The 15,058-nt window shown below is 41.4% G+C and overlaps 1 pseudogene; it reads right to left on the minus strand.

Annotated features, from left to right (window-relative positions):
- Window positions 1-35: 35 nt before the first annotated feature.
- Window positions 36-9,594, minus strand: LOC121432997 (annotated as a pseudogene).
- Window positions 9,595-15,058: the final 5,464 nt, after the last annotated feature.

Consider the following 15,058-nt stretch of genomic DNA (forward strand, 5'->3'; position numbering starts at 1 on the left):
TCAATGTGAGCATCCTAAATAATAAAGACGCACACTTTTAAGCTTTTTAAAATTGCATTTATTTAGATAAATCCGTTCTGTGCCCAATTCTGTACTGCATTCTTGCTTATTGGTATTAGCCATAAAAGAGTTCAGGTTCATAGGGCTGAGTTTCTCTATTGAACCATCATTGATTATGGGAATACTGTTTTAAGCAGTATGCAGATTACCAACATACTTTTCTTCCGTTACGTCTTTCAAGACAGTCACTCACAATTCAGAAGAACAATACAACACAGGATGAGGAAAACAGGATACATAGATGTATGTAGTGAAAGTAAAGCTAGTATAAAAAGATAGGAAGATATTCAAAATGCAGTCCGTTAAAGACTTAATTGGTTAAAAATGAAAGTTTAAAAAGATAAAAGTTCCTATTGTTTTGAGAGTTTAAGTAAAGAAAAAAACTGGAAAATGTGTCTTTGTTGTTCTTCCTCCATTCTAAATTACGAACTATCCAACAGAAACCCCTAGGTCATAGTTTATGTTTCTGTTCTCATCAATGTAATTAGAACACGGGAAAAAGAAAAAGAAAGACATATTAACCAAAAGCTGCAGTCACCTTTTAGTTACCCCATAATACAAATTTGATTTGGGTCAATTTTTCCATGGCATCAAATTTTAAATTTAGGCGCCAATATGATAGATATCTTCGTGTTTGGACAAATCCAATTCCACTTTTAGTTCACTGATTAATTAAATGGGTTGCAAAATTTCTAGAAATGAAATTGTCTCTTTAGGCTGACTTAGGGAGTATACAATTTATTTTAAATATTTAATTTGAACGTCATTTTCACTTTTTGGTCTTATTATTTCAGCTTCAGGTGGTGCCAGCTTCTGTGGGGTTTAGTGGCTGACTCTGTCAGGCAGCAGGAGGTGATCGACATTGACAAGATTCAATGACTTTCTCCTCCGCAAAAAGCCCCTGTCAGCTACATAAAGATGGGAGGTTTTCGGCACACTGTCAAGTGATTGCAGACCCTGACTTCTCAAATATGAGATGGCGACAGTGGCAGCAGCAGCTATTAGTGGTTGTCCCTGACTCCTTAGACAGCGTACATAGGAGCTGGTTTACGCACCCCTTCCGACAAAGCTTCCTTTGAGCAAGTGAAAGTTGTACACCTTCACTTGCCTGCATGTCTCAGCTCTCTAAGTGACCCTGCTTGTGCTGGCCCCTGTGCTTATGGCGGTGATGTAGGCCTGAAGGAGGCAAAGCTGGCTCCATATTTAGTGCTCCTGGTTGCTGGTTCTCTGAAAGCTCACTGTTCCCGAGATGCCCATGCCCGTGCCTGTGATGGTGCTTGTGGTGGTGGTGTGCTTTGGAGGGCTCCGCTGATATACCCACAGCAGCTAAGGACACATTTTTACAGAACTCTTCATCTTCGAGACTCTGGAACAAATTTACAGATCACTTATTAACAAGCTCATAGATTTACCTTGAGTGCATAAAAAAGTTACTTGTAGAGTCAATATTTATGTTATTCCAACAAGTTAATTAGAATACAGTTAACAGTATATTACTATAATATAGTATATTAATATGTGTATATAATATATATGTATACAGTATATATATATGTGTATATAATATATAAATACTAATTAATTTTATGTATTGGTGTTTATGTGCATAATAGTTGTGTTTATATTACATACATATATCACATACTGTATATATTATATGTGTGTTAGTATATACTTATTGTATTATATTAATATGCTATTTTTATATAATATATATATTATACAGTATATTAGTGAAAAAGAGCCTGACCTTGGTCTCAATGTCTACATTTTTTTATTAAAGGTTTAAAGAAGTCAAACTACTGTATTTCCGTAAAATCAAAACTAAACTGACTGAAAAAACTTAAGTTGTAGTGAAGTCAGCCAAACATGGAATTCTGACATCAGTAACTTTTCATGCCTATCATCGAATCTAGTTTTTTTTTTCTAAGCAAAATTACTTCTTTCTAACTATTCAAAAACGCCAGATAAAAACTGGCAGCTTTTCATTCTGCAATATGTGTGAGAAAATGTTTTTAATTTCACCAAAGCTTTGGTAATCTTTACACAGTTCTGTCGAGTAAAAATAGCATCATGGCCTATTTTAATTGACAGCATAGCTGTACTGGTACCCTCAGAGGCCAGGAGAGGGCACCGCATCCCTTGGAACTGGCCTTGGGGTAGCTCTGAGCTGCCAGGTCGGTGCTGGGAACTGAACAGGAGTCCTCTGCAAAAGCAGTCAGTGTCTTTGGGGGAGCCTAGGCAGTTTGGATGCTCACCTTACTAGACCTGGATAGAGGTGGGCGGTCCTTGGGCTTCCCACAGGGCAGGGAACCCTGATTGCTCTTCGAGCAGATGAGGGAGGGGGACTTGATTGGGGGAGGGGGAGGGAAATGGGAGGCGGTGGCAGGGAGGAGGCAGAAAACCTTAATAAATAAATAAATTTTTTTAAAAAAAGCAGCCAGTGTTCTTAACCACTGAGCCATCTCTCCAGCCATGATTTGTTTACTTGTTTGTCTCTAAAGCCTTTCAAAATGAAGGAGCAATATAAGTCTTGCAAATATGTTTTAAAGAGTGTTACATGACAGAAAATGTGTGTTTAAGATTTTCTTACATAATTGTTGATGGACCACTTATTTAGGTAGATTTTTAAAGTTTTCTCCTTATCCCCCAGTAAAAACAACTGTGAAAAATACCTACCGTGAAAGAGCAGTTTCCACACTTATTCTCACAGTAAGCAATCTTAATGGCTTCTTCAACATATGGGAAAGTGAGGAAGGAATAGGGCAAGCCAAGGTGATACACAAGACGGCCACATCTAAAAGGCAAATGGTGATGTTACTACTTTACTCTCTGTGGTGTGACCCTACTCAGACTAGACTGTATTAGGTATTACATGCTAAGCCCCTTCCCTGCCTTTAATAAATTTCCTTGAGTGGGATATATAATTGAGTTCCCAGGCAATATACCAGGTAAGGTTATAGCAAGATTAGTGATTCTAATTTTAGTATTTTAAAATGCTATAGATGTCATTAAAATAATTTTTAGAAAGTGTGTAATGACTGTGACCTAGTCAAATACTTTTTAATTAGCATATATTCTGCCAAAGACTAACCATGGGAGCTTTTCATAACTGCTCAGGCAAGACAGATTCCACAGAAACAGAAGCCATTGCATAACAAAAACAATGTCGAAGTTTTGGGTAGTGTCTTCTTTATTTATTAATGTGTAGTGTAGGAAACAAACCCGAGCCTTACATATCCTATGTATGTGCTCTGCCAGGGAGCTATATCACCAGCCCTTAAGTTGAGAGAGACTCTCATAATGAACTCACAGTGAAGTCTAAGCTAGCCTGAAACTCCACATACTGGCATTGCAGGTATATAGCACATGCGTGCACTATGCCCATTAGCTCATTTATCCCAAGAAACATATCTGAGATAAGAAAATTTTCAGCTTAATAAAACAACTAGAATTATAATTCGACATTCTTCAAAGTGATAAGGAAAAGTAACAAGAAAGTCATTTGAGAGACTGATTATGAAGGCATCATAGATAAATGCAAGACTTAGAGTCTGGTGAATGACTAGAAGTCCCAAACTGCCTGTTAGACTTTTCTGAAGGGTATATGACAGCAATGCCATCACACATGATCATGTAACACGACATAGATAAAGGGTAAAAAGGGGCTGGAGGCAGAATGCAGTAGGATTGGATTGTGTCCCCTAGAGCCGGCCTCTCTCCCTCCAAGAAAACTCACAGAAAGGTCAAAGCTTAAGGAATAGGTTTTAAAAGAATGTAAGAGTCATGGAATTTAAGATGCTTGTGGCTATAACTGTAGAGAGATATCTGGGTTTGTGTTCAGAACTGTATTTGAACATTGGACTTAATTCACTAGGATATATGTGGTATGGTCAGAGAATAGATGAGGTCAGTTTTACAGATTGTCTAGTGGGAAAAGAAGGAAAACTAAACCACTCTGAATAACACGGACATGTTAATAGGAAGAACAGAGGAACAAGAATGAGGAGGAGGTAGGGTAGGGATCCGAGTAGAAGAAAACTGTAGAGAAAAACAGCAGAACAATGTCAGAAGGATCCAAACCGAAAGTGTTCCCAACAGCAAGGAATCACATGAGACGAAAACTGAACTGTGGCACTGGGCAGTGGAAAACGCCACCGTGAATGATTAAAGGAATTAATAGCTCGTAAGAGTCTGGGAGGGTGGCTCACCTGTCGTATATGAGGAAGTCATCTTTGTTTCCATTTAGGAGAGTCCAGACATCTGTTTGATGTTCTTCCTGTCGGTAAACAGCAATCTGGGCTGACACCTGCTTTTTCAGGTGTGTGTGTTTTAGCTGAGAAGGGGACCCTTGGTGGTTAACAACAATGTAGGAAATGTTAGAATACCCCTGGTGCTCTAGTTTTAGTCGCAGGTCTTCCAGTCTAGGGGAAAACACGCAAAACAAACGATGACATTTAGTTTGTTTGTACTGTCTTCTACATTCATTTTATTTTCTGCAAAGCTCTTATTATTTTTAAGTGACTGTAATTTTTCTATGCATTGTAAAACTGAACCTTTCATCTTTACTTAAAACTTGAAGCTTTTTTTATGTTTCTCTGTGCAGCCCTAACTGTCCTGGAACTCACTCTGTAGACCAGGCTGGCCTCGACCTCAGAGATCCACCTGCCTCTGCCTCCTGAGTGCTGAGATTAAAGATGTGTGCCATGACCATCTGGATAAAACTTGAAGCTTTATGCTAAAATGCTTGCATGAAATTAGTAAATATTTAAATTTGCCTTGCAGATATATAGAACGTTGTGCAATTAATATTTGATGGGTGACTCAATCTATATTTTTGACTTATGATTGTTAAGTGAAGCAAAACCTTCTATTACAATTCTAGTGTTTACTGTCTGTGCTGGCAGCCTTCCTCTGCTTCTTATATTAACTTTTGCTCTAATAAGAGTGAATTTTACATGGGTAAACCATACTGAGAAGTTACAAAATGTAGGAACACAAAAAGGAAAACGTAGTCAAAGCCCAGGAATACCACAGTAAACATTTTGGTTATATTTTATATATCCATGTGGTGTGTGTGTGTGTGTGTGTGTGTATGTGTGTGTGTTTGAGATGTGTGTGTGTGTGTGTGTGTATGTGTGTGTGTTTGAGATGTATGTGTGTGTCTTCCTGGTCTTTTCATCAAATTTGTGTTATACAAACATACTCATCTACAAAAGCATTATTTAATAATTACATTATTTCTATTTTATTGCATTTTACATACATTTGTTTGTATTTAATAGGCTTTCCCTAAAGATATTCTAAACCTTCGAAGACTGCTTACCTGGATGCCTGCAAAAGGCACAGGTATCAGCTGGCTTGCAGAAGAGCAACCACAGTCACTGTGCCCTCGGAGTTTAGCATTGGATTTTCATCTCCTATCTTCCAGGCTGGAGGTTGCTTACAAGCAGGGCTTTGGCCTTGGCTCTCTGCTCCTCCATAGGGGAGGAGACAGAGAGCCAGGGCTAGCCCTAGGCTTCTCCACATTGCTGACGTTGTCCTATAAAACCAAAATGAACTTCATCAATAACTTCATAGTCATTGCTATGCATTTCTCTAAACACAGTAGGTACGATCCTAGTAAAACTCAGCCTATGGGTTCTGTCTTCATCTTGTTGCACTCAGTCTTCCGTTGCCATGAACCTCCTTCCACTAAACTTTCCTGCAAAGGGGAAAGTGCCAGCTAAAAGGCCGAGGAGTGGCCAAAGAAATCAGCTAGCTCTCTGCAGCACGATACTGCAATTAGCACGCTTATGGAAATGTGCCTGACTGACAGCCAGGCACTTCTCTAGGAGAGGACACCTATTTAGAAGTGTACAGTCATATCCACTCTGCAAACACATTCTGACTTTCATTCGAGATGCACTAAGTTCTGACAGCTTTGTTCTGTCCTCTGTCCGTCTAGCAAATGTTAGAGGGAATTCTACACAAGGCTACACAGAGCCAGCACAGAAAGAGATGTGAGAAGAAAGGGTGTAGCGGTGGAGTCAGGGCCCCAGTGTGAACATGGCTCATGATGGCCCTTAGATCTTCTTGTATGAGAGCTTCCTGGAAAGTCCCAGGCAAAGGCAGAGAGCAAACTATGACATCAAGTTCAAGCCTTCCACATTTATAAACATCTTGGGTACATTCAATACTTTTGGCTTGTTAGTTCTCCATGTTTAGTTATATGATAATAAAGAATTTGAATCTCTTCAAATATAAGACTACTTGCTTTGATATTACCACCATACTTAATTTAAATACACCCAAAAGGAAAATCTTAGCCAAGGAGAAACATTACAAGTCATTGCTCTTGCCACATCTAAGATTCATTTCTGTTTCTAATACCACCTTCATGAAGCTCCAACAACTAGATAGAACATTCATGCATGAAAAGATGCCCCGTTACCCATGAAAATTAAAATATTATAGAATATTAAGTACCTGAACAGAAATAGCCCCCAAAATAGGGGACATTTCTCTCATTTTTGTTTTTTGTTGTTGTTGTTGTTGTTGTTGTTTTGTTTTTTTTGTTTTGTTTTTTTTTTTTTTTTGCTTTTTGATGAAGGGTTTCTCGGTAGCTTTGGAGCCTGTCCTGGAACTTGCTTTGCAGACCAGGTGGCCTCAAACTCACAGAGATCTGCCTGTCTCTGCCTCCTGAGTGCTGGGATTAAAGGCATGTGCCAAACCACCTGACTTTCTTAGAACTTTTTAAGGTAAATTTAGAGACGATGAAAATGTGCAAAAATCATTAAAAAAAAAAAAAGATCCACACAGCTGAGTCATGTTGATAAAAGAACAAAAGAAGTCAGGTGTGGGGGTCCATGCCTATAAAGGTAACACCTAAAACACTGAGGCAGAAGGATACCTCTGAATTCAAGAATAGTCTGACTATACGGTAAATTCTAGGCCTGTCTGGAATACAGAGTGAGAATGTGCCTCAAGGTATTCCGTGCTTCAGCAGCACACCTACAGTTCCAGCATTTGGGAAGCTGAGGCAGAAGAATTTCAAATTAGAAGCCAGACTCGGGCATGTAGTGAGACTGCCCTCTCCAAGAAAACTCTGACCTAAGAGGCTCACTAAAGAAAGGAGGGGGATCCAGGTGTAAAGTGGCGCACACCTTTAATCCCAGCTTTCAAGAGACAGAGGCAAGCAGATCTCTGTGAGTTCAAGACCGACCTATTCTATATAGTGAGTTCCAGGACTGCCAGAACTACTTGTGAGACCCTATCTTGAAAAAACAAACAAAAAAGAAAGAATGAAAGGAAGGAGAACTGGGTCTGGTGTGCTCATCTTTAATCTCAGCTCTCGGGAAGTAGAGGCAAGTGGATCTCTGTGTGTTCAAGGCCAGCTAGGTCTACACACAGCAAGTTCCAGGCCAGCCAGGGTCACAGGGTAAGGCCCTGTCTGAGAGAAAGAAGAGAGAAAGAGAGAGAGGAGAGAGAGAGAGAGAGAGAGAGAGAGAGGAGAGAGGAGGGAGACCACATGCCTTTTAACTCCGTCTTGACTATTTGTACTAACACATTTTTAATTCTGACATTTAATTCCGGGAATTCCTATAGGGTGGTATTTACAATAATAATGGGATTACTCTTATATTGGTCAGTTACTCAGTTTTTCTAGAACTATAAAGCCAAAAACAGTGCTAAGCACATTTACGTATGCCAGTGGTGCCTGGGAAGATTACACCCTTCCTGCAGCTGTGGCAGCTATGGCTCAGAGAGACGGCAGGTGCCGTGTCTATGACCACACAGATAAAATCCACAAGAGCAGGTTCATATTGATTCTGCCCAATCCAAAACAGGATCTCTCCACCACTGGGGTACATTGGTATTTTTTAAATACGTCACCTTGCAATAGTAGAGCAGCCAGTTTTCCATGTGCTCTGGGACAGCGAAATGAGCATCAAAACAAGTTGTTCAGTTTCTTAACAGGAAGTCTAGCTTGCACATATTTCCTAAACTGAGTTTATGCGGGGCTCTGGGTCCAATCTCTAGCACACACACACCTCTCAAAAATGTAAATTAAATTCAGTCGTTACAAAATCGTCAGCATGAAGATGGTACTTGATATTCTGCCATGAAATAGACATTTTCAAATGGCGAACATAATAGAGGAAATTATTCCCCTCACCTATATTTCTAATGAAAAGAATTATCTGAGTACATTGGGAGCATGGGGACCTTGGGGGAGGGTTGAAGGGGAGAGGAGAGGCAGGGAGGGGAGCAGAGAAAAATGTAGAGCTCAATAAAAAAATCAATAAAAGAAAAGAATTATCTAGTGGCAGAGGGAAAACTAAAGAGACTGGATGTCCACTGGCAGATTTCCCTGTCGTTATAATCAATAGGCTGCTCAACGTTGCTTAAAGTTGTTTTTGTAAAATAAGCTTTGCACTTTAACTGTCAAGGAACTATATAAAAGAATGGGGGTAAATAAAGTTAGATACAGTGACAACCTTCAGTGCCTTTCACTCTTATTCTGCACACAACTGCATTTGATTTCCCACACACACACACTAAAAGGGAAATACGCATACTCCTTGCCACACAGCCTCTCCCTTTGAACTTCCGACCAACACTTTAAAGCCCCTCGCCCACCTAAGGGCTCCCATTCCCCACTTAAACTCAAAAACTACCCATGGGCCGGGCGGTGGTGGCGCACGCCTTTAATCCCAGCACTTGGGAGGCAGAGGCAGGCGGATCTTTGTGAGTTCGAGACCAGCCTGGTCTACAAGAGCTAGTTCCAGGACAGGCTCCAAAACCACAGAGAAACCCTGTCTCGAAAAACCTAAAAAAAAAAAAAAAAAAAAAAAAAAAAAAAAAAAAAAAAACTACCCATGGACCACCTGTGGCACAGCCACGGACCTCCTCTAAAGGTGACCACTTCTGCAGTGTGGGTGAAGCCTGCTCCCTCCCTACTCTTTATTCTGAAACTGCTTGCCATTTCCCCGGACCCCTCTAAAGTACAGAGAGCTGAGTGTCTTTCTGTCTCTGTTCTTGAAATCCATTAGCTTTTCCTCGTTTGCCTTCGCTCTACCCTTCAGTGGAAAAACTGAGACTGAATCAAATAATATTGCCCACATAACACCACACTCCTGCACAGAGAAAAGACTGCCTCTCCATTCTCCAGCTCCCCCTGGGCACAACCCAGTAAAAGACAGAAATCAACAAAAAGTGCTAACTGTGCTCCCCAGACACTTCACCTACCACACCCAAATCCTTGTTCATTTTTTAAAATCTGTTTTTAATGTCTTTTTTCAATCTTTTTACAAAGCCTATTGTGAAGGGGAGGAAAGGACTTTATCGGTCTCAGAAGACATTTCCCAAACTAAAAGAATCAAGTCCTACTTACGCAACCCCTTCGGACTAGTTTGCTTCCTCTCCCTCTCTTTGCTCTAGCAGGGCAGCTCCACAAAGCCTGTGCCTGACACTGACATTTATAGCCCTGTTGTTTACTTCACCCTCTGAGGTGCAGTCCAAAGTTCAGTGCTCCCTTTTGCAGCGACCTTGCAAGCGCAGCAAGCCCCTGAACAGATTCTGGTCACCACCATCGGAAGCAAGCGACACGCGAGGCCCTGCGTGCAGAGGGACGGGTTGTGACTAGTACTAACTTAATTTCTGCTTTAGATCACCCCATTATCTAAGATTTAATGGTACAGTCCAGGGTGGGAGGAAGGGCTAGGGGGAGAGAGGTCCTCCAACCGCTGCTCCCTTCCAAGCTACAACAGGGGAAAACATTTTGCTTAGCCAGCAAGTTCCGCAGCTGTTTCAGAAGAAGGAAAAAACATTTCTGTTCTTCCTTTTCCTTTGGGTTGAGGAAGTTCTAGCCTAAACCCACACCGTAAGCTTCTTTAGAGAAGTCACCTGCTCTTCACATTGTTTGTGTCTCCTGCCTCTGCAGATCTAGGTCCACTCTTGGGCTGTGTTCAACTGCATGAACTGGTGGCAATCTCATGGGGTCTCTGCTCTTTTGTTTTTCCATAAAATAATAAAAAAAGAAAGTAGTTTCTAATTTGAAAGAAATCAGTCCTCATTTTTAAAAAATAGTAATTTTTCTGTCTGTGTGTCTCTGTCTCTCTCTCTCTCTCTCTCTCACACACACACACACACACACACACACACACACACACGGTGGGGGAGGAGGCAGGCAGTACATACTTACGACAGTGCTAATGTGGAGGTCAGAAGGCAATTCTGCATTGGTTCCCTCCTTCCACTTTAGGTACCTTCCCCTTTAAATGGGCTCCCCTATGTGTGAGTTCCAGGAATCCAGTTCTAGCCAGTCTTGCTTGGCTACAATGCTTCCCCTCTGAGCCACTTGCACAGCCTGGAACCACATTTCCTATTAGCAGTAGTCCCGACTCAAAGGAAGACCAATAAACCTCAACAGAATGTTTTTAACCTGTTACTTTAGGGTTATATGTTTTATATTTTTTTATTAATCTTAAATAACTTCATGTGTGATACAATATATTCTGATCAAGTCTACCCCTCCTGGTCCCTCCAATTCTTCCAAACCCCTCCCCAACACATCTTCCTCCCAAATTTCATGTAGTGTTGTGGTTGGTTGGTTGGTTGGTTGGTTTTGTTTTGCTTTCAACTTACTGAGCCCAGTTAATGCTGTTGATATCTATATAGGCACGGGGCCAAACCCTGGAGAATTAGCAACCTACCAAAAGCCACACCCTTGAGGAAAAATGACTCTCTCCTGGTTGCCACCAGCTGCCTGTATCTCCTCAGCCAGGGGTGGGAGCCTCCTGAGCCCTCTCCTGTGCGCATGGAAATCTTAACTGCCTTGATTTTGTGCAGGCAACAGCAGCTGCTGGGAGTTCCCCAGAGCAATGGCCCTGTGGTGCCCAAAAGACACTCCTTCACAGAAGTCCTCCCCAAACTCTGGCTATTACAAACTTCCACACCTTCGGTGGTGCTCCCTGAATATTGAGGAAGTTGATAGAGATGTTCATTTAGGGCTGAACCCTCCACAGTCCCAGATTCTCTGCACTTGAGGAGCCTTGAGTCTCTCTACGACTGCAGAAAGAAACTTGTCTGATGAGGGCTGTGAGCTGCTCTGATCTTCCCCAAGAAGTTTTAAAGATCCTAACGTAAAATCTTTACAAAGATAAGTATCGTACAAATAAATTCCTAGTTGGATTTTGGGAAGGTAAAGAAATTTCAAAGTAAAAGAAGATTCCTTCTTTCTAGAAGCCGTGTGATGTGGCATACTTAAATGAGGTAAGGGACAATGACTGTGTAGGGTGTCCCACCCCTGCCCACTCTCTATGTCCCGAGTGAAATTCCTAGAAAGCTTTGATCACTTTGGATCCCCAGCCAGCTGCTATATTTTCTTCAGCAAGTTTGAGCCCAAGTTTCCAGGGCCTTGGATATTCCAAAGCATAAATAACCATTGTTAAACAAAACATTTTAAAGAAACGAATCTCTAGCCTTGAGCCAAATCTCCTCAAACCCTCCTATAGAGCCAATATTCAAACCCCACACTGAGGGAACAATTAGGAGGGGCCTCTCTTGTCTCTCCATAGTCTGCTCAAGGACGTACTGCTTCTTGGATCAGGACATTTCAGGTGACGCCCTACTGCTTACTGCTTCTTGTCTCAGCTTTCTGTATGACTTCAGCTGTGAGGCCAGCAGGACAGGACACAGTGATGAGTGACGTCATCCTTGGTAGTGACATTTGCAAGGAAGCCTTCTTTGCATGGTCAATGTGCTTTGTACAAACAAACCCCTATTGATTGCCCTGTGCTAAATACTGTCATACGGGGTATAGGAAACACAAGAGTCTCAGCTGTTCCTCTTCCCATAGAGAAACTTCATCTGAAATTAGAAGGCATTTGAGGACTCAATTTTATTTTCTTGTACCAAGTAGCCAGCCTACTAGGATCTCAGATCCCTATAAGAATCCAAGTAAAATAATTTCTCAAAAAATGCACATATGCCTATTCTATTTTTTAAATAGTCTAATAAAAACATTTGTCCAAAGCAGCTAAGTTTCTTGTCCTTTGTTGTCTTGTCTGACTTACACAGTCAGGGGATCTGTGTATATCAGGGAAACGAGTCATTTTCACCTTCTCTTCTTTCCTTTGCAGGTGACTTAGCAGGTACCCTATCCCCCACCAGGATTCCTGTCAAGTGTCCAGCTGGCTCCAAGGGAAAACACCCAGCAATGTGTGTGCCCAGGCAAGTGCAAACAGAGAGAGGAGGTGCCAGGCAGCATGAGATCATTGAGCACCATCAAGAAAGCAGAATTCATGCCGGGCCGTAATGGTACACGCCTTTAATCTTAACATTCAGGAAGCAGGTGGGTCTCTGTAAATTGAGATCAGCCTGGTCTATAGAGATAGTTCCATGACAGGATAGTTTACACAGAGAAATACTGTCTCAAAGGGGGAAAATAAACGGAATTTTTAGGTAAAAATTGATGAGGTGCTAAATCAAATTACATTAAATCTAATGAATGCTTCTAGGAAGGTATCTTGGAAGTAAAAAAAAAAGTCTGCTAGGCAGACACTTTTAATCCCAGCACTAGGGAGGCAGAGGCAGGTGGATCTCTATGAGTTCAAGGCCAGCCTGGTCTACATAGCAAGTTCCAGGACAGTCACAGCCATATAGGAAGACCCTGCCTCAAAAATAAATCAATAGTAAGTAAATAAAGGAGCCCTGAACCCAGACAGAGAATGAGATGGGCATGGTGAGGGCAGCACACACCCAAGCAGGTTCAGCAGACATCTTATCTCTGCTTTGATCATCTGCCTTCAGAGTGCCCGGCAAACCTGAACTCAGCACAGTGCTATCTAGCCTGTTCTTGATGACCTCAGGATTTTTGAACAATTCTAATTGTCTGGCAGGTTTCCCTGGCAACCCGAACACACTCCAGTATTAACATCACTGAGAGTAACTAAATGACTATCAAGTTTACCTTTATCCTAATGATCTCATCGACTGCCAACCCGGAGTCAGGACCTAGTGCCTTCCCAGAGCATTAGTCTATACCCAGGCATTTCTACAAATGTGTAGCCTGTGTTTTCAATAAGCATTTTTGCCTCTGTAAGATATGAGTAATTTCTCTGGAGCATGTGAGTCCATGATAACAGAGCTGTATAGACTATAAACTGTGGTTTTATAGCCCAGTTATTAGCTAGGAAAGCTGATAACACAGCATCAGTTCACCAATTAACAATCGTGAGACACTGAGATCTAAAGAATAGAAAGTGAAGAAATGCTATTCTTAAATAAAACACGTCCACAAATTATTAACCTCTGTAGTTTAAGCTATGTTTTAGATGTGAAGGAAAACAAAACTTCTACAACAATATTGGGAATGGTGCCTATTGACCCAAGATATCCCTCCCTGGCCCAAGCAAGCACAAAGTCGTCCGAAATGTTCTCAGATGAATGGTCCCAAAAATAGTAGCGTTAAGACATCTATATTAAAGAATTAATGGAAAGGATGTTTGGGGGAAAACCAAGTGTTTTTAAGTAAACACAATTTCTGGACCAGCGGAAGGTTTCAGGAACAGCAGTGCTGATTAGATAAGGCCTAACAGACCCTTTGAAAAGTGCTTTGAAAGATTTCCGTGAAGCTCACAAGTTTATAGACCTTAAACCTGTTTGATGACTCCAACATAAATAAAGTCGGGAGTTGCTACATACAGAGCCAAGTTTCGTGTGGGGCTGAGTACTGCCAGACAATAACAGATATCAAAAGAATGTTTCTCCCTCCCCCGCCCAAAAAAAATGTGTTAATTGAAAAACAACCTTGCCCAAATCAAAGCCACGGTGTCTGTCAGCTCTTCACGTATCAATATCAATTACCGTGTTAGAAACGAGGGTAGGAAATCAGGTAGCCACTGAAAGAGTGTCGATCTCTTAATAGAGCCCACATAGGATTAAGTCAGACAGCTGGGATCAGAAAAGTAAGTGGAACACGTCTGTCCAGACACCTGCACAGGCGTTGATTGCCGACGGTAGTTGGCTCTTAGACATTCATTCAGCAGGGCAGGGTGAGAAGGGCCAGATGCAGGATCCCCTGGACAGCAACTAGCAGCCTGGCACAGTGGCCTAGCTCACAGCAGTGAAGTCTCGTTGACCACTTTGACACACATTTTTAATATTTGCTGAGAGAATGGAGAAATGAATAGTGAATTTCTCCAGGAGGCCTAAGAACCGGAAAGTCTGAATTCTGAAACTAGAAAATTCCTTATAAGCCAGCGTGCCCCCAAACAAAGTCAATCATTTACTAATCTCTACCTTAAAATTATTTTATCTTGGAGATTTGCCAAGGTCAGAGTTATCATTCTGCCAGTGAGCCCCGTTACATATTTACTTCCTCGCATGTTCTTGTTGTAAAAGGTATGGTCTCCCTGACCACCATTCAGAAATAAAAAAACCTTTTGCCATCCCCCAGATAAACACTTATTCCTATTTCCCTTGAAGCTTAGCTACTTCCTCTACATGTTATCCAGTTCACAAAGAGACAAAGGTTTAAGTAACACAAATCTTTTTCCAGAACATTGCTTCCATTTTCATTACATGGCGGTTACAACACAGTTTAATCTTCTGCTGATTTTGGTTTGCTTCTTCATTTTACATATTATGTGTGCTATTGAAGCGTCTTCTGGGATTTGTGCCCATAATTTCTCCAATTTTGAGTGTTTTGATAGAAGCTTAAAACAAATCTTCAAAGCTTCCTGGAAGAATAACCAATTAGACATACTAGATGATTTGAGACAGATGCAGTTCATCACCGTGGAGAAGTCATGGCAGCAAGAAAGATGTGACTCGTCACACTGTGTCCACAGTCAGTCAGGAAGATGTGACTAGTCACACCGTGTCCACAGTCAGTCAGGAAGATGTGACTAGTCACACTTGTCCACAGTCAGGAAGATGTGACTCGTCACACTGTGTCCACAGTCAGTCAGGAAGATGTGACTCGTCACACCGTGTCCACAGTCAGTCAGGA

Source organism: Microtus oregoni, unplaced genomic scaffold (genome assembly GCF_018167655.1).
Source record: "Microtus oregoni isolate MIOR12 unplaced genomic scaffold, Mior012 000036F_ref0000092, whole genome shotgun sequence".
In the NCBI taxonomy this organism is placed as follows: domain Eukaryota; kingdom Metazoa; phylum Chordata; class Mammalia; order Rodentia; family Cricetidae; genus Microtus; species Microtus oregoni.